At 41.6% G+C, this 24503-nt stretch overlaps 1 long non-coding RNA gene across 4 annotated transcripts in view; it reads right to left on the reverse strand.

The window, feature by feature from the left end:
- Positions 1-4530: 4530 nt before the first annotated feature.
- The window catches only part of LOC134340545 (uncharacterized), a 56285-nt gene continuing 36312 nt past the window's right edge, over positions 4531-24503 (reverse strand). For 2 of the 4 annotated variants that reach the window (XR_010016580.1, XR_010016579.1), the window contains exons 2-4: positions 23693-23864; positions 22501-22590; positions 4531-19716 (exon numbers count right to left, since the gene is read on the reverse strand). This is a non-coding gene — a long non-coding RNA (uncharacterized LOC134340545). Of the gene's footprint in view, positions 19717-22500; positions 22591-23134; positions 23226-23692; positions 23865-24503 lie in introns of all 4 variants that reach the window. The other 2 variants (XR_010016581.1, XR_010016582.1) reach the window with 2 other exon arrangements.

The following is a 24503-nucleotide window of genomic DNA, read 5'->3' on the forward strand; positions in this document are numbered from 1 at the left end:
AAGTAGTCTAGGATAAATAAATTGCTAATATTTTGATCGGGAGATAAAGCAATGATTATCTAATATTACCATCATGATAATGCCTAAGCTAATACAAGGTTACTGGTGTCAAAGTGGATAGACATTGAATTTCTATTGGCTCTCTCTAACAGTATTCAGTTGATCAGAGTTATAAACTACCATCTCTCCCCCACCCCCAGTCACATCACAGTCTGGAATAACCAATATTCTGCTTTTCAAAGTCATGAGTGAGCTCCTGTGAGGCATAAGATAAATTCTGTATCTAAAGCAATTCTCAGGAGAGTCTTGCTATCTCTTAACAGCTTAACCAGACATCAGGTGCAGCAAAACTACTCTTCACACTTTAAGGGGCTAAAGATTTGATCTTGAATGTAATGCGAAATGCAGGATTATGTACCAAAAGAACTTAAGAACAGATCCAAAAACCTAAAGACTTCAATATTTACCTATGGTGTGAAAATATATATTTCTGCATCCGCACTGTGCCAGCTGGAAGCAGAATTCTTACATTTATATTTAAAGGTTATACTTTATACTTAAAGGTAATGCTCAAGTTAATGAGCAATTACAAACTGACATGTATATCTACACACTGCTTTCACAAATAATTAGTTTTCTCGCTTTGAGGAAGAACTTGTACAAATCATTTACTAGTTTTGAACATGTGTTGTGAAATTGTGTGGTATTTTCAGTGATTTTTACAGTAAGTCAAATGCAATAGTCATGAATTGAGCCAAGCACCAGATGTACTCTGATGATTCTGTTTTGACCTTGTAAGGGTGGAGCCTTTATTTGACTGTGCAAGGCCATCTATCTATTGGGTAAGGGTATGGGCAGATGCAAGGCCGGATCTCCTTCACTTGTGAACTGTAATGGACTTCTATCAAAGTGGGTTTTCCATTCCGAGCTGCATTCCCAACCATTAAAACAAGGATAATGTAAAGAGCTTCCCTGAGTTAGCAAAACAGCCTGATCATTGCAGATTGCTCAGACTGTTCAGTGTGGTGAAAATCCAGCATCCTTCTCCTTTGATTTAATGCAGCTGTAAAATGTTGATGAAGTTTATTGATGAATAACCATAAACCAATCATAAAAATTGCCTTATCACTGAATTTCTATGAATGCCTGTTAATTTTATCATCTAGGGGCACTAAAAAAAGTGGGGACAGGAATATGATCTGCTACTCCCAAACTATTGACTTGTTTTTAAACATATTTGGTGACTTTTTTATACAGTCCATTAACTATTTCAAATTTCATGACATATGCCAATGGTATTAAACCTGATTCTGAAAGCAAAACCATGTATCTTCAGTCTCCCTCTATGATTCAGGATTTGTCTAATACAGTGAAAGCCAATCCAACCTAATCAATTCATAAACTCTATGGATCATTGCAGGGAAAAGTTTTTACATTCTTGAGTTTTATTGAACTTCAAAAATCTAACACTGCACTACATTTTGTATCAAGATTCGGATTGCATTTATATGTTTTTGGATAACAGTATATAGAGATTCTCATTTCCCCAGCTCAGGTATTACGACAATCTTAGGTCAAAAAATGAGTCAGGAGCAATCATACCAGAATTATGCCCAAAGGCAATAAGACTATTTATAGTTTTAGGTCAGTTGAGATATCTCATTGATATTCCACACAGCACATTGCACAAAGATGGAAATTGTAGTCCATTTTTGCTGTTATTTTACATAATGTGATTGGGAGGAAATGCCACATAAAAGTGGCTCTGAGATATACAGGTGAAATTTGTACTTTCTTTCTGATGTTTTCCCTTTCAGATTTCTGCTTACTGTCAAGGTACATTTGATGGATTTTCAGAAAAATAGCATCTTACTTTGCAATTATGCACTGCAGAAGATACCCCCTCCAACTATTCAATCAAATGATTTGAAGAAAAAAAAATCCCCATAACCAATTTTCTGTGGTCATCACAGCTCCCCCCACCAAGCAAAAAATTTGATTTAATGCATGCTATCTGCTAGGTGGACAAGTAGGGAATGAAAAACCAATAGGGTGTTAATTGCCTAGGTAAGGAGCAAATCTTTCCACTGACTGGAGTGTCAGTGGCCAGAACACACAGAATCAAAGGCAAAGGAAGCAAGAATTGAGACTTTTAAGTGCAATGAGTTGTTTCTTTTCTGCAAAGCACTACATAAAAGCAGGTGGAAGTAAATACAATAATAACCATCAAAAGGAAATTGGCTTATTATTTTTAAAGTGAAAACAAAGCCATGTGTTTATGATCCAGGATTTGCCGAGATTCCCATTCTATTCTAACCAATCGTTACATATTAAGGATCATCACCAGGAGAGAACAAGGCAATCCAATTACTTCTTCTGTCCAGCCAACACTGCCATGGATGCTTCCATCAGCAGGTACAATAGTATTGGTACAGTATATTCGATGAATTGCACTCAGTTCATCAGTCCAAAAGACTCCCAGAAACTGCCTTGGCTCTATAACTGTATTAATTAGATAGGCCCCTCAAAGTGCTAATGGGCCATACAACCTCTTCTCAACTTCACAATTCCATTAATTTGACAGGGGAATTTGGGTGCATGAAAGACCAGGGGCAAGAAGAGAGTTCAAAATGGCTGAGAAAGCAGGATCAGATTGCCAGAGGAGATACATTTGCTGCAAGGATCTACAAGGATCTACAATATGATGTGCAACAGTGCATCCACCACAGATCAGATATTCCCATACTTTGAACAGCAAAGGACTGTTATGCCACCACCCACACAGGCAGCTTCCAGTGCACCATTGTGGACGTAAGATCAGTGTTCCAGAGAGGTCTGGGTGGTGGCCCTGGCTGTGTCCCTATTTCCCGTGCAGACCAGTTGACAAGGTTATTTGCAGATATTTTTAACCTCTGCCTGCTTCAATCTGAAGCTTCTACCTCCTGTAAGAAGATCACTATCACTCTGATATCTAAGAAATACAAGGTAATAATTCCTTAATGACCACCACCCAGTGCCTCCGACATCCATCATCGTGAAGTGCTTCAAGAGGCTGGTCATGGCAAGCATTAAACTCCAGCCTCCAAAACAACATCATCCCACTGCGACACACCTACCACCGAAACAGGTCTAGAGCAGACGCCTTCTTCCTAGCTTTCACTCATTGCTGAAGCGTCGAGACAGTAAAGGTACCTCTGTTAGACTACTGTTTATTGATGACACGTCCACCTTCAATCCATGGACTCTTAACCTTAATCTATGTCATTATGACCTTGCACATTATTGTCAATCTGCTTCACACTTTCTCTGCAACCTGAACACTTTATTCTGCATTTGTAATTGTTTTACCTTGTTGTAATGATCTGTATGAACAGTATGCAAGACTATAGAATGGTTGTCTAGTGTGATAAGATGAGCTCTTGACCTGACAATCTACCTCGTTATGATCTTGCAGATTCTGCATTCTGTTATTGTTTTATGTTGTTGTATTTCTATGCACTGTGTAATGACTTGATCTGCTCGAATAGTATCCAAGATAAGCTTTTCATTGTATCTTGGTACATAAGAACTAGTCTATCAAGTTTACTCTGACATTCAATAAGATCATGGCTGATCTTGCCGTGGACTCAGCTCCACTTCCCTGCCTTTTCCCTATAACCCTTAATTCCTCTGCTATGCAAAAATCTACATAGCTGTATCATAAAAGTATTTAATGAGAGTATGTGACAATAATAAGCCAATTCCAATTCCGATTCCAACCTTTTCACTGCACCTCAGTACATGTGACAATAATAAACCAATTTACCATCACCAAACATTTACAATCTCAGGGACTCGACTTACTTCTCCAAAATTACATCGGGTTTACAGTGTCATATTATACTTGCGTCATCAGTTCTCGAGGTGGTAAATAGGAAGGAATACCCAAAGCTGAGCTCAAACGGCAGTTCCTTGAGTCAGAAGAGCCTCACTAATGTATCACTTCCCCAGATAACATTCCCAACCACAAATCCATCTCAACTTCCAGATTCCACTTCACCCTCCTCCCACTGCTTCCCCTCCACTCCACCACCATAGTTACGTATGCTCAACTTTCTGACTCCTGGACAGAACTAAAGACCCCATCCCTTCTCAGAGTCCTACTTAGAACTCTGTGCATATGAAATGCAAACCTGAACTCATGTCCACCTGGCCTAGCAGAAAAAGGGATTTCTTTGTACTAGTTCAATACCAGCAGCAAGGATTATGGACCAAATATTTACCTCAGTCAGCAAAACCAGTAAAATAAATCCTTCCAATTAGTTCTCTATGGCATCGTTTGGTGTGTGAAATTGGCATCCTTGTTTATTTACGTAGCAATGGCAACTGGAATTCAGAGTCAACTCTAGCTCGAGTGATTACACACCTAAGTCATAATATTCTGGTTCAAACCTTTCAAAAAACATGAATTACGGAAGTCTAAGCTGATGCTCCGGTGTTGCACTGAGGGAATGCTACGTAGCTGGTGGGGGGGGGGGGGTGCGGGGAGGGTAGTATTGCCCTTTGAGGAAAAGCTCTGGAGCTGGCTCACCTACACTGCAGACTTGTCACCGGAGTAGCCACTGAGACCTTGTATCTGCTCAGAAATTAACAAACACCTTCAGTGATCAACAGACTGTTGATCTTCCACCCACTGATGAATCAGATCCCTTGTCACATCACTGGGAGCTTAAACCCCCAGCCATTGGATTAGCAGGCAGTGCTCCAGGCTCTGCTGGATCTTTCAGCCACAAAGATCATTGAGTTGAATTGAATTGACTTTATTACTTGCATCCTTCGTATACATGAGGAGTAAAAATCTTTACGTTACGTCACCGTTCAAATGTGCAATATACAATTTATAGTAATTTATAATGAACAGTATATACAACAGGACAGGCAATATAACATAGAAATACAGTTGCGTCAGCATGAGTTAATCAGTCTGATGGCCTGGTGGAAGAAGCTGTCCCGGAGCCTGTTGGTCCTGGCTTTTATGCTGCCGTATCATTTCCTGGATGGTAGCAGCTGGAACAGTTTGTGGTTGGTGTGACTCGGGTCCCCAATGATCCTTCAGGCCCTTTTTACACACCTGTCTTTGTAAATGTCCTGAATAGCGGGAAGTTCACATCTATAGATGCGCTGGGCTGTCCACACCACTCTCTGCAGAGTCCTGCGATTGAAGAAAGTACAGTTCCCATACCAGGCAGTGATGCAGCCAGTCAGGATACTCTCAAATGTGCCCCTATAGAAAGTTCTTAGGATTTTGGGACACATACCAAACTTCTTCAACCATCTGAGGTGAAAGAGGCACTGTTGTGCCTTTTTCACCACACAACTGGTATATACAGACCGCGTGAGATCCTCAGTGATGTGAATGCCGAGGAATCTAAAGCTGTTCACCCTCTCAACCCCAGATCCATTGATGTTAATAGGGGCAAGCCTGTCTCCATTCCTCCTGTAGTCCACAACCAGCTCCTTTGTTCTTGTGACATTGAGGAAGAGGTTGTTTCCTTGACACCACTATATCAGGGTGATGACTTCTTCTCTGTAGGCTGCCTCATTATTATTTGAGATTAGGCCAATCAGTGTAGTGTCATCAGCAAATGTACTTAGCAGGTTGGAGCTGTGGATGGCAACACAGTCATGCCCAGTTTGAGCTTTGACTGCCATGGCCCACACACTCCTGTCTTGGGTCAAGTGGATCAATTCATTGGTATTCATTTCCAATTCGCTGGCTGCTGTCTCCATCATCATTTGTCTTTGCCTTCCTTTTGCTTTCTTCCCTTCAATCTTTCCCATAATTACCGTGCATTCAAACTCCTTTTTCCTAATCACATGTCCAATGAAGTTACATTGCCTTTTCATGATCTCATACATTATTTCTCTTTATGTTTGCTCTGTTCATGACACACTCATTAGATATTCATTTTGTCCATGATATTCTTTGCATCCTCCTCAAAAATCACATCACTGCTGCTTCAACTCATTTCCTCATGTTACTAGATATTGTCTAACATTCTAATTCATATAACATAACTGGATAAACGTAATATTTCAGTACTCTGAGGTGGGTTGTCATGCCTAGTTTAGTGTTGGTCCGTATACTCTTCATTCTCGTAAAGGTGTCTTTTGCCATCCCTATTCTTCTTTTGATGTCCAAGTCGCACCTGCCATCTGATGTCACCCAGCTTCCTAAGTAGCAAAAGTTCTGTACTTGTTTTATGTCTTCCCCATTTATTTTCAACCTGCAGATAGGATTCTCCTTCTTTTTGGATATCACCATACATTCTGTCTTTTTACAATTGATAAATAGACCCATTTTTGCATCTTCTTCAACAACTGTATCAATTAAGTTTTGTAGTTCTTCCTCCGTACTTGCAATTAACACAGTGTCAGCCGCATATCTGAAATTATTAATGTTTTCACCGCTAACTTTGATTCCCAAGATGTCTCTTATTTTTTGTAACATTGTTTCACTGTACACATTAAACAAATCAGGGGAGAAAACACACCCTAGTCTAACGCCTCTCTTGATTTTCGTAAACTGACTCACTTCTCCATCTATTCTTGGGTAGTCATAGTCATGGGTATGCGGAGAGTAAAGGAGGAGGCTTAGTACACGGCCCTGAGGGGCACCTGTGTTGCTGGTCAGAGGGGCAGAGGTGAGGGAGCCCACTCTTACCACCTGCCAGCGATCTGACAGGAAGTCCAGGATCCAGTTACACAAGACTTTACTTTATATTTTATTGTCGCCAAACAATTGATACTAGAACGTACAATCATCACAGCGATATTTAATTCTGCACTTTCCACTCCCTGGATTACAAATATTAAATATTTAAAATATTTAAAATAGTAAAAAGTAGTAAATATTAAAAATTTAAATTATAAATCATAAATAGAAAATAGAAAAATGGAAAGTAAGGTAGTGCAAAAAAACCGAGAGGCAGGTCCGGATATTTGGAGGGTCCGGCCCAGATCCGGGTCAGGATCCAGGGTGAAGCACTGTCCAACTCTCCCTTCCCCTTTTCCCAACTATGATTTCCCTCTCCCTGTCCCCTTCCCACTCTCAGACCACAATAGAGACCCATATCAAAATCATCACTCACACATGTCATGAAATTTGTTTTTTGTATATGTGGCAGCAGTGCAGTGCAATACATAAAATTATTACAGTACTTTGAAAAAGTCTTAGGCGCCCTAGCTATATAGATGTGCCTAAGACTTTTGCACAGTACTATAGTTTGTTGAATATTTCCTTTATCCCAGATGACTGAAATGTAAGACCTTGGTGTCCTTATTTGAGACAAAGAATTAGTATTGAGATACTCTCCTCCCCCAACAAAAGGTTATAGTTCAACCACCTGGGAGAAACAAGCATGGTACATCATTAGTGTATGTGGGAGTCAGTTTCATAACCTCCCATGTGAGACAATCATCGACAACTGGTACGGAGCCTACTAAAGGCTGAACCTACCCATCACCATCAGGAATTTGGCGGGCAAATTGCAATTACAAACCATCTATGAATAGTGAGCACCCTGCCAAATCATTCCAAACATTCTTACCAATATTTATCTCAAAATCAATAAATCAGATTACTGTGTTAGTGGGGTCATGTTAAGTGGAAATTTCTCACTACAGTTACAGCCATAACTACCTTTTAAAAATATTTCACTGGGTTTGTTTACTTCAAAATGGTTTAAGATATCCTGGAGACTTGATAAGGTGCTGTGAAAATGAAGATTCTGTGGTTCTGTTAACTTACATCAGGACCCTTTCTTCTAACCACAACACAGGATAGAAATGTTGGACAAATGTGCTTCAAACTCTAGATTAAATCTTAACAAAGTGCCACAGTGTCTTTCTGCTGGTTTAGCCATTAAACATTTGGGAACACACATTAATAAGAAACATCTCCGATCATTTTGACAGAGCCACCATACGAGCTGGAAAATTCAGCAATTTATTGCAGTGTGGATAGATGCAACTTCAGTTGCTGCCAGCAATCAATGCCCATGACAGATTAAAAACAGAAGAATAACCATCACCTTAAAAATAGTCAGTATTTTGCACTATTTAATGTTATGCCTCTAAAATGTGTTCTGAAATCAATAACTCCTTTCAACAAAACTGAAATAGTTGTTTACTTGAATTAAAGTGTATGTATGTGTGATTACCTAGGGAGCTCTTAATATAATGCTGCAATAAAATGGCTTTAATGTCTGGAAAGGCACTCATTGGCTAATACTTTGTTTTGAAAATGAGTCCTTTCAATGCCAAAAAATAGCATCAAGCTATATTTTTATGAAGGTAATTTCAATTGCTGCCAATCCCCTAATTATATAGCTTGTTGCTCATATTTGTATGATTTTATGCAACTATATTAACAACCCCCCTTCCTAAAGACATCAGATCATACAGCTCTCACAGGACATTTAGCTTCACAAGCACGATGTTACCTCCAGTCCATCATTTAACTAGCCACCCAGCAGTCAATTCGGGTAGTTAGTTTGACCACAGATTCGACCAATCACAAGCAGTAAAGATAACTGAGTTTTTCATAGACACAGCAAGTACTGCAGATGCTGGAAATTAGAGGAATGCACACAGTGAACAGGAGGAGCTCAACCAGTCAGGCAGCATCAATGAATGGGAGTAAACAGTCGATGTTTCGGGCCAAGACCCTTCATGAGGACCGGAGAGGAAAGGGGAAGAATAAGAATGTGGGCGGAGGGGAGGAAGAAGTACAAGCTGGCAGGTGATAGGTGAAACTGGGAGAGAGGGAGAAGGTGAAGTAATGAGCTGAGAAGTTGATTGGTGAAAGAGATAAAGGGCTGGAAAAGGGGGAATCTGATAAGTGAGGACAGAAGATCATGGAAGAAAGGGAAGGAGGAGGAGCACCAGTGGAAGGTGATAGGCAAGTAAGGAGATAAGGTGAAAGAGAAACAGGAGTGGAAAACAGTGATGTAGAGGGGGTTGTGGGTAATAATCGGAAATTCATACATGCCATCAGGTTGGAGGCTATCCAGACAGAATATAAGGTGTTGCTCCCCCAACCTCAGTGTGGACCCATCGCGGCAGTAGAGGAGGCCATGGACTAATATGTCGCAATGGGAATGGGAAGTAGATTTGAAATGGGTGGCCACCGAGAAATCCTGCTTTTTGTGGCAGATGGAGCAAAGGTGCTCAGCAAAGTGGTCTCCCAATCTATGCTGAGTCTCACCGATATACAAGAGACCACACTGAGAACACCGGACACTGTCTATGACCCAACAGACTCACAGATAAAGTGTCACCTCACCTGGAAGGAGTGTTTGGGGCCCTGAATAGTAGTGAAGGAGGAGGTGTAGCACTTGTTCTGTTTGCAAGGATAAGTGCCAAGAGGGAGATCAGTGGGGAGGAACGAATGGACAAGGGAGTCGCGTAGGGAGTGATCCCAGCAGAAAGTGGGGGGAGGGAAAGATGTGCTTTTTCATTCAATTGTAAGTTTAGAAGATTGCAACACCACTGAAACTAACTGAGCATAAATCTAACGAGCCTCTGTAATAGATAGTTGTTTTGTGTACTAGATATATCAACACAGTCATTTCTGTTTTATTGTATAATTGACGCACTCAGATTGTATAGTAGCAATCAGTACAAAATGAAATGAAAACTAACCCTCTGTGTTCTGAAGATATGGTATACCAAAGGAAACTATTTTAAATTCTGATGTTTCTCAAATTTGAAGGTGTAGTTTGTGGTATTTTTTCATTTACCTGAGATCATCAGTCATCAAAGTATTGAAATCCATTCTCTATTGACTAAATTAAATTTGTCTCTATCACAATTTAACTTTCTCATTGTTTATGTGTTGGCATTTTATATGGAGAATGGTCAGATTCCAGTCTCTCTCACCATCACAGCACAACTTAAATTTGATTCAAATTTAAGTTTGAACCTGTGAGAATATTCTTGGCTTCTCTACCAAGAAGAAACAGAAAACATCAGGTATAACGTTGTGGCATAACTGATTCGTGGCTGAAAGAAGGTCATAGTTGGGAGGTTAACATCCAAGTCTACACAAAGTATCAAATGGATTAGCAGGTTGCCAGAGGGGATGGGGTGGCACTGTTGGTAAAAAAATAAAATCAGATCCTTACAAAGAACTGACATAGGATTGAAAGATGTAGAATCCTTGTGGATAGAGTTAAGAAACTGCAAGGGTAAAAAGACTCTGATGGGAGTTGTATACAGGCCTCTAAACAGTAGCCAGGATATGGGCTGCAAATTACAATGGGTAAAAAAAAAGGGTGTGTAAAAAGGGCAAAGTTACAATAGTCATGGGGGATTTCAATAAGCAAGTAGTTTGGGAAGATCAGCTTGGTGCTGGATCTCAAGAGAGGGAATTTGTAGAATGGCTACTAGATGGCTTTTTAGAGCAGCTTTTGTTTGAGCCCACAAGATGAGAGGCAAAAATTGATATCGGACCACTGGAAAATGATGCTGGAGCGACTAATGGGGGACAAAAAACTGGCAGAAGAACTCAATAAGTATCTTGCATTAGCCTTCACTGTGCAGGACACTAGCAGAATGCCAGAACATCAAGAGTGTCAGGGGACAGAAGTGAGTGTTGTTGCTATTACTAAAGAGAAGGTGTGAAGTCAGACCAGATGGACTACACCCCAGGGTTTGAAAGAACTAGCTGAAGAGATGGTGGAGGCATTAGTACTGATCTTTCAATAATCACTAAATTCTGGAATGGCTTCGGAAGACTGTAAGATTTCAAATGTCACTCCACTCTTTTAGAAGTGAAAGCAGAAGAAGAAAGGAGATTATCGGTCAGTTAGCTTGACTTTTCAGCTTCCCAAGCACCTTCTCCTCAGTAACAGTAACAACACTCAATTCTGCACCCCCCGCCCCGAAGCTCTCGCATTTCTGGCATTCTGTTAGTGACACAAAATATTTATTAAGTTCATCCGCTATTTCTTTGTCCTCCCATTAACTACCTCTCCAGCGTCATTTTCCAATGGTCCAATATCCATTCCCATCTCTGTTTCATACTTTATATAACAAAAGAAGTTTTTGTATCCTCTTTTATATTATTGGCCAGCTCACCTTCATATATCATCTTTTCTTTCTTTATGACTTTTTTTGGTGCCTTCTGTAGGTTTTTAAAAACTTCTCTATCTTCCCTCAATCTTTTGCTATATTACATCCCTTCTGTTTTACTTTTATGCTGTCTTTAACTTCCCGTCTCAGCCATGGTTGCCTCATCCTCCCTTTAGAATACTTCATCATCTTTGGGATGTATCAAAGTTGAAAGTAAATTTTATTATCTAAGCACATATATGTCACCACATACAACCCTGAGATTCATTTTCCTGTGGGCATACTCAATAAATCTATAGAATAATGAACATAACAGAATCAATGAAAGATCACCCAACTAGGGTGTTCAACCAAGGTGCAGAAGAAAGCAAACTTTGCAAATACAAAAACAGGAAATAATAATAATAATAAATAGGTAATAAATAATTAGAGCATGAGATGAAGAGTCCGTAAAAGTGAGCCCATTGGCTGTGAGAACATTTCAATGATGGGAGCAAGTGAAGTTGAGTGAAGTTATTCCCTTTGGTTTAAGAGACTGATGGTTGAGGGGTAATAACTTTTCCTGATCCTAGTGGTGTGAGTTCTGAGGCTCTTGTACCTTCTTCCTGATGACAACAGCAAGAAGAGAGCATGTCCTGGGTGGTGGAGGTTCCTGATGAAGGATGCTGCTTTCCTGCAATAGCATTTCATGTAGGTGTGCTCAGCAGTTGGAGGGCATTATCCATGATGTATCCACCACTTTTTGTAGGATTTTCCATTCAAGGGCATTGGTGTTTCCATACCAGACTGTGATGCAGCTGGTCAATGTACTCTCCAATACACATCTATAGAAGTTTGTCAAAGTTTTAGATGTCAAGCCAAATTGCCACAAACTCTTAAGGAAGTAAAGACACTGTCATGCTTCCTTCGTAACTGCACTTATGTGCAGGGCCCAGGACAGGTCCTCTGAAATTATTACATACAGGAATTTAAAGTTGCTAACCCTCTCCACTTCTCATCCTCTGACGAGGACTGGCTCATGGACCTCTGGTTTTCTTCTCCTGAAGTCTATAATCGGCTCCTTGGTTTTGCTGACATTGAGTGAGAGGTTGTTGATATGACACGACTCAGCCAGGTTTTCAATCTCCCTCCTGTATGCTGATTCGTTACCGCCTTTAGTTCGGCCTACGACAGTGGTCTTGTCAGCAAACTTGACTATGGCATTGGAACTGTGCTTAGCCACATAGTCATAAGTGTAAAGTGAGTAGAGCAGGGGGCTAAGCAAACAGCTTTGTGGTGTACCTGTGCTGATGGATATTGTGGAGGAGATGTTATTGCCAATCTGAACTAACTAGGGACTGCCAGTGAGGAAATCCAGGATCCAATTGCACATGGAGGTATTGAGGCCAAGGTCTTGGAGCTTGTTAATTAGCTTTGAGCGGATGATGGTATGGAATGTTGAGCTGCTGTCAATAAAGAGCATCCTGATGTATGCATCTTTGTTGTCCAGATGTTCCAGGATTAAGTGAAGAGCCAATGAAATGGCATCTGATGTGGAGCCATTGCCCCAGTAGGCAAAATGGAGCTGATCTAAGTTGCTTCTCAGGCAGGAGTTGATGTGTTTCATCACCAACCTCTCAAAGCACTTCATCACTGTGGATGTGAGTGCAACTGGACAATAGTCATTGAGGCAGGTCACCATGCTCTTCTTGGGCACCGGTATAATTGAAGCCTGCGTGAAGCAGGTGGGTACTGATATTGATGAACACACTAGCCAGTTGATCAGTATCTTTCAGTATCATTGCAGTCCTTCCAAATTGATCCCAGAAACTCCAGCCATTGTCCTTCTGGCATCACTCCTGCTAGTGTTCCCTTCCAATCCACCTTGACCAGCTCCTTTCTTATGCCTCTGTAATTCCCTTTACTCCACTGTAATACTGATACATCTAATTTTAGCTTCTCCTTCTAAAACTGCAGGGTGAATTCTATCAATTTATGATCACTCTGTCCTTAGGGTTCCTTTACCTTAAGCTCACTAATTAAGTCTAGGTCATGACATAACACCCAATCCAGAATTATTGTTCCCCGAGTGGACTCAACCATATGCTACTCAAAAAATCCGTCCTGTAGGCACTCTGAAAATTCCCTCTCTTGGAATCCAGCACCTACCTAATTTTTCCAATCTACCTGCACATTGAAATCCCCCCATGACTTATCTATGTCCCATTGTAATTTGTAGCCCACATCCTGGCTACTGTTTAAAGGTCTGTATATAACTCCCATCAGAGTCCTTTTACCCTTGCAGTCTCTTAACTCTACCCACAAGGATTATATGTCTTCTGATCCTATGTCACCTCTTTCAGAGGATTTGATTTCATTTTTCTCAATAGAGCCACCCCACCCCTTCTGATGACCTGCCTATCCTTTCAATATAATGTTGTACACTTTAACACATGCAACTGACTACAATTTTGTCCTATCATGTGCCTGTCTTTCCTCACAATCTCACTACACACTGCATCTAGTTATATACCGACTGCCCCATCCTCAGTCTGTCACTCTGGTTCCAATCCCCTTGCCAAATTACAAAGTTTGTAGATTAAATTTTCCCCAGATATCATAAATTCACAAATGATTGTGGGGTGAAAGACCAACATTGCTCACCTCTAGTTGTACACAATCCTGATTAGAATGCCATTTTATAATACAATGATCTGCATTTGTATGGGATAGTGCCATGAGGAAGGGAGCAAATGCTGTTTGAGGTGGAAAGGTGAGGCAAGGAGATGTCCATTTGAATGCTGAATGAAGAGATGACCATAGATCTGGTGGTGGCATCTCGTTAAAGTGGCAGAAATTACGGAGGGTGACCCATTAATTATTGCAGCTTTCACGGGATTTTGGCAGCACAGTCACAGTCAAATCAGTGCAGGAGGCCTCACACTGTAGCAAAAGCAAATATAAATAAAGCAGGGACAAACGGAGTGGCCATTGTGTGAGTGGGCCTGTGTTAGAGTGGGGAGGCTTTAGCTCCTCAACCTTGGGCAAGGTACATATCTGGTAAGTTTCTTCTTATTTATTCTTCATTCTTTGTCTGTTAGTACATAGTTAGAACAAGGAGAATGCCTCTCAGGACTGTGTTGTGCTCTTTGTGTGAGATATGGAAATTCTGGGAGATATCAACCTCCAGGATAGCCACATCTGCATCTGCACCAGATGCATCGAGCTGCAGCTCCTCAGAGTAAATAGTAAGGAACTGGAGCTGCAGCTTGATGACCTTCGGCTCATGCAGGAAACTGAAGAGATGCTACAAGGAGGTAGTCAGCCCTAAGTTACATGAGGTAGTTAAAATGGGTAACTGTCAGGAGAGGGAAGGGAAATGAGCAGCCAGTAGAGTACCTCTGCTGCCATTCCCCTAAATAATAAGTATACCATTTGGATACTGTTGAGAGGACAACCTGGGAGGGGTGGGGGGGGGGGAGCCACAGCAATGTAGTCTCTCACACTGAGTCTAGCGCTGTGGCTTGGAAGGGAAGGGAGAAAAAGAGGATTGAAGTACTGATCGGGGATTCCATAGTTCGAGGAGTAGACATGACTCAATGTGGACGCGATAGAGATACCCAGATGGTATGTTGCCTCCGAGGTGCTAGAGTCAGGGACGTCTCAGGTTAGGTCCACAACATTCTAAAGGGGGAGGGGGAGCAGCCAGAAGTCTTGGTACATATTGGCACCAATGACATAGGTAGGAAAGGTGAGGAGGTCCTGAAGAGAGGACTTAGGGAGCTAGGAAGAAAGCTGAAAAGCAGGATCTCCAGAGTGGTAACCTCTGGATTGCTGCCTGTGCCACGCATCAGAGAGGGTAAGAATAGGATGATTTGGCAGATGAATGTGAGGTTGAGAAACTGGTGCAGGGAGAAGGATTTCAGATTTCTGGATCATTGGGATCTCTTCTGGGGAAGGTATGATCTGTACAAAAGGGACCGGTTACACCTGAACCAAAGAGGGACCAATATCTTTGCAGGCAGGTTTGCTAGAGCTGTTGGGGAGGGTTTAAACTAATTTGGCAAGGGGATGGGAATCAGAGTGATAGGGCTGAGGATAGGACTGTTGGTAGTGAGACTGGCAGGAAGGGCAGGCAGATGAAAAGGCAAAATTGCAGTCAGAGGGATAAGTTGCAGTGTAAAAGGAGGACAAAATCAAAAAGGGTGACGGATACAGGACTGAAGATGGTATATTCGAATGCAAGCAGTATATGAACAAGGTAGATGACCTTATAGTGCAGCTAGAGATGGGCAGGTGTAACAATGTGGCATCACTGAGGCGTGGCTGAAAGAAGATCATGGTTGGGAGCTTAGCATCCAATGATACACATTGTATCAAAAGGACAGGCAGGTAGGCAGAGGGGGTGGTGTGACTCTGTTGAAAAAAAAGACAATCAAATCCTTACAAAGAGGTAACATAGGTTTGGAAGATGTAGAACCCTTGTGGCTAGTGTTAAGAAACAGCAAGGGTAAAAAGACCCTGATGGGCATTACATATAGGCCTCCGAACAGTAGCCAGGATCTGGGCTACAAATTACAATGGGAGATAGAAAAGGCATGTCAAAAGGTCAATGTTACAGTATTCATGAGAGATTTCAATATGCAAATAGATTGGGAAAATCAGATTGGTGCTGATTTTGGATCCCAAGAAAGAGAATTTGTTGAATGCCCACAAGATGGTTTTTTAGAGCAGCTTGTTGTTGAGCCCACTAGAGGATCAGCTATTCTGGATTGGGTGTTGTATAATGAACCGGATTTGATCAGGGAGCTTAAGATAAAGGAAACCTTAGGAGGCAGTGATCATAATATGATAGAATTCACCCTGGAATTTGAGAAGGAGACGCTAAAGTCAGATCTGTCAGTATTACAGTGGAGTAAAAGGGAATTACAGAGGTATGAGAGAGGAGCTGGACAAAGCTGATTGGAAGAGGACGCTAGCAGGGACAGCAGTGGCTGGAGTTTCCGGGAGCAATTCGGAAGGTGCAGGATAGATATATCCCAAAGAAGAAGAAGTATTCTAAATGCAGGATGATGCAACCTTGACTGACAAGGGAAGTCAAAGCTAACATAAAACCACAAGAGAGGGCATATAATAGAGCAAAGGTTAGTGAGAAGTTAGAGTATTGGGAAACTTTTAAAAATCAACTTAAGGCAATGAAAAAAGCCATGGGGGGAAATGATGAAATATGAAGGTAAGCTAGCCAACAATATTGAAGAGGACACCAGAAGTTTTTTTTTCAGATATATAAAGAGTAAAAGAGAGGTGAGAGTAGATATTGAACCACTGGAAAAAAATGCTGGAGAGGACAAAATCGTGGACAAGGAAATTGTGGATGAACTAAATAAGCATTTTGCATCAGTCTTCACTGAGGAAGACACAAGCAGTATGTCAGAAGTTCAAGATTGTCCGGTGGCAGAAGTGAGTGCAGTTGCTATTACTAGGGAGAAGGTGCTTGGAAAACCAAAATGTCTGAAGGTGGTTTCGTCGCCTGAACCAGATGGACTACACCCCAGGGTTCTGAAAGAGGTTGATGAAGAGATTGTGGAGGCACTAGTAATGACTTTCAATAATCACTGGATTCTGGAGTGGTTCCAGAAGACTACAAATTTGCAAATGTCACTCCACTCTTCAAGAAGGGAGGAAGACAGAAAAAAAGGAAGTTTTAGGCCAGTTAGTCTGACCTCAGTGGTTAGGAAAATGGTGGAGGTGATTGTTAAGGATGTGGTTTTGGAGTACTCAGAGGCATGCGATAAAATAGTCCAAAGTCAGCAAGGTTTACTTCAAGGAAAATCTTGTCTGACAAATCTGTTAAAATTATTTGAGGAAATATGAAGCAGGATAAACAAAGGAGAATTGATCAATGTTGTGTACTTGGATTTTCAGTAGACCTTTGACAAGGTGCCGCACATGAGGCTGCTTAACAAGTCAAAAGCCTACGGTATTACAGGAAAGATACGAGCATAGATTGACCATTGGCTGATTGGCAGGAGGCAAAGGGTGGGAATAAAGGGAGCTGTTTTTGATTGGCTGATGGTGTCTAGCGGTTCTGAGGGCTCGGTGTGGGAACCATTTCTTTTTATGTTAATGTCATTGATTTGGATGATAGAATTGCTGGCTTTGTGGCCAAGTTTGTAGACGATACCAAGATAGGTGGATGGGCAGGTAGTGTTGAGGAAGTAGGGAGGCTGCAGAAGGACTTGGACAGATTCAGAGAATAGGCAAAGAAGTGGCAGATGGCAGGAAGTGTATGGTCATGCAGTTTTTCAGAAGGAATAAAAGCATAGACTATCTTCTAAATGTGGAGAACATTCTAAAATCCAAGGTGCAAAGGGACTCGGAAGTCCTCGTGCAGGATTCCCTAAAGATCAATTTGCAGTTTGAGACGGTGGTAAGGAAGGCAAATACAAGGTTTGCATTCATTTTGAGAGGGCTAGAATATAAAGGCAAGGATGTAACGTTGAAGCTTTATAAGGCACTGTTGAGGCCTCACTTTGAGTATTGTGAGCAGTTTGGGCCACTTATTTAAGAAAAGATCTGCTGATATTTGAGAGAGTTCAAAGGTTGTTCATGAAAATGATTAAGTGATTGAAAAGCTTATCATATGAGGAGCGTTTGATAGCTCTGGGCCTGTATTTGAAGAATGAGGGGAAATCTCATTGAAATCTGTTGAATGGTGAAAGGCCGAGATAGAGTGGATGTGGAGACGATGCTGAAAGGGGGAGTCTAGAACCAGAGGGCATAACCTCAGAATAGAGGTACACCCATTTAGAAGAGAGATGAGGAGAAGTTTCTTCAGCCAGTGACTGGTGGATCTGTGGAATTCATTGCCATATGTGGCTGTGGAGGCCAGGTCATTGGGTGCATTTAAGGCAGGCAGGTAGGTTATGATAGGTACTTGATTAGATAGGGTGTAAAAAGTTATGGGAAGAAGGCAGGAGAATATGGTTGAGAGAGAGATGGATCGGCCATGAGGAAATCGTGGGGCAGACTCGATGGGCCAAATAGCCAAATTCTACTCCTATGTTTTATGGTCTTATGACCTTATGGTGAGAACAAGGGGAACCTTATCCTTGTCTTGAGTGGGAGAAGAGAACAAAGAACAGAACCATGGATGATGATGATAGCCTTGTTAACTGTGGTAGAGGAGTGGACATACTTAAGGAGAAAATAAGACATTTTGGATGCACCAGTGCGGAAGATTTCTTCATCAGAAAAAACGTAACAGACCTGGAAGAACTGGGAGAATGGAATGCCCATAACATTTTTTAGCAATGTGTTAATGACAGTGAAAGATTTTGTTTAGGAAATAGATACACTTTCTTTTCATTACTTTTTATTTTCAAAAACAGAATGTAACTGATTTGCAAAGTACTAAGTGGAGCTATTTTGACAATATTGTTACTGATACAAGTCATTGTTTTCCCAACTATTTTAATTTAACTGCATAGGCTGTCATGTGATTCAGTGTTCCAAAGAATTAATGATCTGAAGCAGCAGAATCATTCTTTCCAATTATAGCAACTCGAATTCAATTTGGCTAATTGCAAGATGGCACAATTTTACCTTTGTTTTAATTTGGAAGAAGAGTTATCAGCTTGAGATATTAGTTCTGTTTCTTCACAGACATTGCCTTTCCTGCTAATGGTTTCCATCATTTTCTGATTTTTATCCCATTCTTTCCTTATTTTTGTTTATTTTTCCCTTCCAACTCTCACTATTTTTACATCAATGCCAATAACTAACACAATACCAACATCCATCCCACACACCCACACCCACCCCTCTAATTTAAGATGATAATAGTTGCAAAACTCAAACTGCATTTTAACATATTCTAGAAGTATGCAGGTGGTAAAAGCATGTGGAGTAAAGCATTCAATTTGTGCAGCCTGCTGCAGAAACATCTGAGCTGATCTTATCCTCTTCCATTTAATTCATGCTGTCACTCTGTTTCCTTTCTGCACATTAGCCTGACCCTGTAAGATTAAATCTACTGCAGCATTTAAAGTGCCAGGCAGGCTGAAGCTGCTTCAGAAATTTGTCTGAGATTTAGTAAATTCAACGATTAATTAGGTTCGTTGGTGTGCCATGGATTTTCCCTTGGGAAACCCAACAGGCACATCATTCTGTAGGGAATCCAGCAACAATCATCATCAGATCAAAGCAGTCAATCGGGTGGAATAGTCCTCACTTGCTGCAAATCGAGAAGTTTAAGGCACAATAAGGGGTTTGAATTAGAAACTAAAATATTGGACCACCTTGGGGTATTGACGCCTCTTACATAGAAATGAGCATTTGGGAAACTGGCAGGGTGATGGGGATAGATTTAGTATCTCATGTGGGGCTGTTGGCACAGGGCATTTCCAGGCACCTTCTCCCCCAACCTCACCCCAGCCCTGAAGTCACAACATCTGGGGTCTGGGTGGAGCTGAGCAGAGCAGACTTCTCTGTATTCTCTCAGTCAGTGAGGCCCTACAGCAGCTGCTCTTCCTGCACCTTCTTGCACTCCTGTGATAACTGCTTCTGGGATCCTCTCCCATTTAGAGACTTCCGCAGGCATCCACAGAAGATGCAATATGCCTACAAAATAAAAATTGCAGGAAAGAAGTTACCTCTCAGAGCAGTTTATTAGAAGATGAAACACAATTCAGTTGAAGATGGAATATGCAGAGCAAACACAGAATCAATGGCATAGCTTAACAGATCTTCCGTACTTTAAAAAGCACATGGAAATCCCAACTGCAGTATGGGAATGGAAGGGTTGGGAGGGATACATACAAGTTTTGTGCAAGGTTATTAGAAAGCCATTTTCTCACAAGCATTAAGTGCCACGTGCATTAAAATTGTGAATATCAGGCCTTTTGTGCAATTATGCACAGAAAGTGCGCCTTTGCTGCAAAGTCATAGAGACTTCTGCATGTCCTCCAGCCTGAAAAGAGTCAGAGCTTGAAGATTCATAGTGTCTTCTCCTCAATAGTCATAGGTAATGCATCCCTGGCCTTGCTTGCAGCTACAGTTGTGGCTGCAGCAAATGATATATTTCCTGTTAGGCTCAGTGGAATTATCTCATGGCTTGCTACTCAATGAGCTACCAAAAAGAGATTTGCTCCTGCCAAGTGAAGCTTTCAGGCTGTCAGGCTGATTGTTTGAGATGTGTCCATTTTAATGCAAGAAGCATCATGAACAAAGCGGATGAGCTTACAGCGTGGATCAGTATTTGGAGCTATGATGTTGTGGCCATTACAGAGACTTGGATGGCTCAGGGGTAGGAATGGTTACCTAGAGTGCCAGGCCTTGGTGGCAGGATTAAGGAAAACCCCAAGGCATTCTACAAGTATGTGAAGAGCAAGAGGATAAGATGTGAGAGAATAGGACCAATCAAGTGTGATGGTGGAAAAGTGTGTATGGAACCGGAGGGGATAGCAGAGATACTTAATGAATACTGTGCTTCAGTATTCACTACGGAAAAGGACCTTGGCGATTGTGCAGATGACTTACAGTGAACTGAAAAGCTAGAGCATATATACATTAAGAAAGAGAATGTTCTGGAGCTTTTGGAAAGCATCAAGTTGGATAAGTCACCAGGACCGGATGAGATACACCTCAGGCTACTGTGGGAGGCGAGGGAGGAGATTGCTGAGCCTCTGGCGATGATCTTTGCATCATCAATGGGGACGGGAGAAGTTCTGGATGATTGGAGGGTTCCAGATGTTGTTCCCTTATTCAAAAAAGGGTGTAGAGATAGCCCAGGAAACTATAGACCAGTGAGTCTTACTTCAGTGGTTGGTAAGTTGATGGAGAAGATTCTGAGAGGCAGGATTTATGAACATTTGGAGAGGCATAATATGATTAGGAATAGTCAGCGTGGCTTTGTCAAAGGCAGGTCATGCCTTATGAGCCTGATTGAATTGTTTGAGGATGTGACTAAACACATTGATGAAGGAAGAGCAGTAGATGTAGTGTATATGGATTTCAGCAAGGCATTTGATAAGGTACCCCATGCAAGGCTTATTGAGAAAGTAATGAGGCATGGGATCCAAACAGACCTTGCTTTGTGGATCCAGAATTAGCTTGCCCATAGAAGGCAAAGAGTTGGTGTAGATGGATCATATTCTGCATGGAGGTCAGTGACCAGTGATGTGCCTCAGGGATTTGTTCTGGGACCCCTTCTCTTTGTGATTTTTATAAATGACCTGGATGAGGAAGTGGAGGGATGGGTTAGTAAATTTTCTGGTAACGCAAAGGTTGGGGGTGTTGTGGATAGTGTGAAAGGCTATCAGAGGTTACAGCAGGACATTGATAGGATGCAAAACTGCTGAGAAGTGGCAGATGGAGTTCAACCCAGATAAGTGTGAGGTGGTTCATTTGGTAGGTCTAATATGATGGCAGAATATAGTATTAATTGTAAGACTCTAGGCGGTGTGGGGGATCAGAGGGATCTTGGGGTCAGAGTCCATAGGATACTCAAAGCTGCTGCACAGGTTGACTGTGTGGTTAAGAAGGCATACAGTGCACTGGCCTTCATCAACCGTGGGATTGAGTTTAAGAGCCAAGAAGTAATGTTACAGCTTTATAGGACCCTGGTCAGACCCCACTTGGAGGACTGTGCTCAATTCTGGTCACCTCACTACAGGAAGGATGTTGAAACCTTAGAAAGGGTGCAGAGGAGATTTACAAGGATGTTGCCTGGATTTGGGAGAATGCCTTATGAGAATAGGTTGAGTGAGCTCGGCCTTTTCTCCTTGGAGTGACGGAGGATGAGAGGTGACCTGATAAAGGTGTATAATATGATGAGAAGCATTGATCGTGTGGATAGTCAGAGGCTTTTCCCCAGGGCTGAAATAGCTAACACAAGAGGGCACAGTTTTAAGGCGCTTGGAAGTAGGTACAGAGGAGATGTCAGGGATAAGTTTTTTATGCAGAGAGTGGTGAGTGTGTGGAATGGGCTGCCGGTGATGGTGGTGGAGGCGGATACAATAGGGTCTTTTAGGAGACTCCTGGATAGGTACACGGAGCTTAGAAAAATAGAGGGCTATAGGTAACCCTAGGTAATTTCTAAAGTAAGTACATGTTCGGCACAGCATCGTGGGCCAAAGGGCCTGTCTTGTGCTGTAGGTTTTCTATGTCTCTATGTTTCTATGCTTACCTCTTTTCAGCAACAATATACAAGTGATTTTTTTTCCCATAGAGAGTAATACAGCATGGAAACAGGCCCTTCGGCCCAGTGGTCCATGACAGCCAAGATGCCCCATCCAAGCATGACACTTGCTCACATTTTGACATCTCACCCTAACCTTTCCTACCCACATATCAATATCATATCACATATCACATACCAAGCATCCCTAAATGTTGTTAATGTACCTGTCTCAAAAGCTTCCTCAGGCATCTTGTTCCATCTTCTCGGTGAAAAAATAAGCCCCCAGGGTACTTCTACTTCTTGATATACCAGCTCTGGGAAAAAGACAGTACACATTACCCTCTTGATTTTATACTCCTCTATAAAATCAGGACCTTATCAAATTGATTGAGTTTTTTTAACGAGGTTATGAGGGTGATGATGAAGGTAGAGGTATGGATGTTGTCTGCATGAATTTTACTAAGGTTTTTGACAAGTTCCCTCATGGGATGCTTATCCAGAAGATTAAAATGCATGGAATCCATGGAGAATTGGCCATTTGAGACAGGGGATAATGACTGAAGGGAGTTATTCTCGCTGGAGTTCTGTGATTAGTGGAGTTCTGTGGGGATCTGTGCTGGGACCTCTGCTGTTTGTGATATATAAATGGCCTGGATGAAAATGCAGTAGGTTGGTTAGTAAGTTTGCAGATGATACAAAGATTGGCGGTGTTGATAGCAGAGAAGACTGGCAAAGAATACAATGGGATATAGATCAATGCAGAAATGGGCAGAGAAATGACAGGTGGAGTTTAACCTGGCCAAATGTGAGGTGTTACACCTAGGCAGGTCAAATGTAAAGAGGCAGTACACTACTAACAATGCAAGAGATCCTGCAGGTGCTGGTAATCTTGAGCAAGTATGAGGCATTAAACACAAAATGCTGGAGGAACTCGCAGGTCAGGCAGCATCTATGGAGGGGAATAAACAGTTAATGTTTCAGGGGTGAGAACTTTCATCAGAAATGGAAAGCATGGGGTAAGAAGCCAGAATAAGAAGGAGGTGGGGGAGGAAGGAATTCAAGCTGGCAGGTGATAGGTGAACCAATTGAGGGGAAGGAGGGAAGAGGGGAAAGTGAGAAGAGGAGAAGGAGAGGAGAGGGAAGATGGGAGAGGGAAGGGAGGGACAGAGGGCAGAGGAGAATGAGGGGAGGGGAAGATGGGAGAGGGCAGAGGTTTATGCATTTACTTATTCTCATAATCAAGCCTCGCCATTATGGTTCACTGTTGTGTTCAATTGAAAAAAAAACAACTTGGCACCCTGTGTTCACCCAAGTCTTTGCCATAACCACACTGCCATTAACAAATTAGGTTTGTGCAAGGAGAGCTTCGGTTTCACCGTCCCATGATTGCGCTCCCGTCCCACTCCTCCTTCTCACATTGCGTCTCCATCCAGTCTAGACATCCAGGCAAGATGCATCTACTTTCTCTCTCCCTAGACAGCTGTAGGAAGATTGAGACTTCCACCTTCCGGAGAATTCATGGGTAAAAATCCCACAGCTTGTGTTTTCTTGCAGTCACTCAGTCATTTGCTCAAAGCCTATAATCCTCCTGAAAATAAACAGTTATTGATAGATCATATAACCAGGACACTATCAAACTTTTCCTTAATCATAGTTTTTATTATCTGTGTGTTATTTCATGTTTCAAAATCATCTTGCCATTATAGGCTCAATCTTTTCATCAAAAGTGTCAATATTAGTGCATATAAATGTCATTGCTTTATTGACACAGAGCTATCCTAATGGCCAGTAACAATATACAAATGTCACAAACAAGCATTTGGCAAATCTGGATGCTAAAGCAAATAAAATCCCCAAAGTCATTTGAACAACTGACTAAAGGTAATGGAAGAACTTTAAAATGACTAGACTCGATGGAGCCTGAATTATTTGCACAAATTTGTGATGCTTAAGTTGTTCCAGTAATCACAACAGCATCAGTTCACTGTTTTCGGTAGTTCTGTTTTAACGTAAGAGATCAAGTATAGATGGTTCCCCCCCCCCCAAACTGACATCTCTAAAGGTATAATTGTATACTACACCAAAATATGAATGCAATGTCAATTGATATTTCATATAATCTTTTGTTGTTAAGACATTTATAGAGGACACAATTTTAAGATCAGCAGTGAAGCAGTAGACACTTGATCTGACCATCTCAAATTCAGATATCCGTATCCAAATCAGT

This window comes from Mobula hypostoma, chromosome X1, assembly GCF_963921235.1.
Source record: "Mobula hypostoma chromosome X1, sMobHyp1.1, whole genome shotgun sequence".
NCBI lineage: Eukaryota > Metazoa > Chordata > Chondrichthyes > Myliobatiformes > Myliobatidae > Mobula > Mobula hypostoma.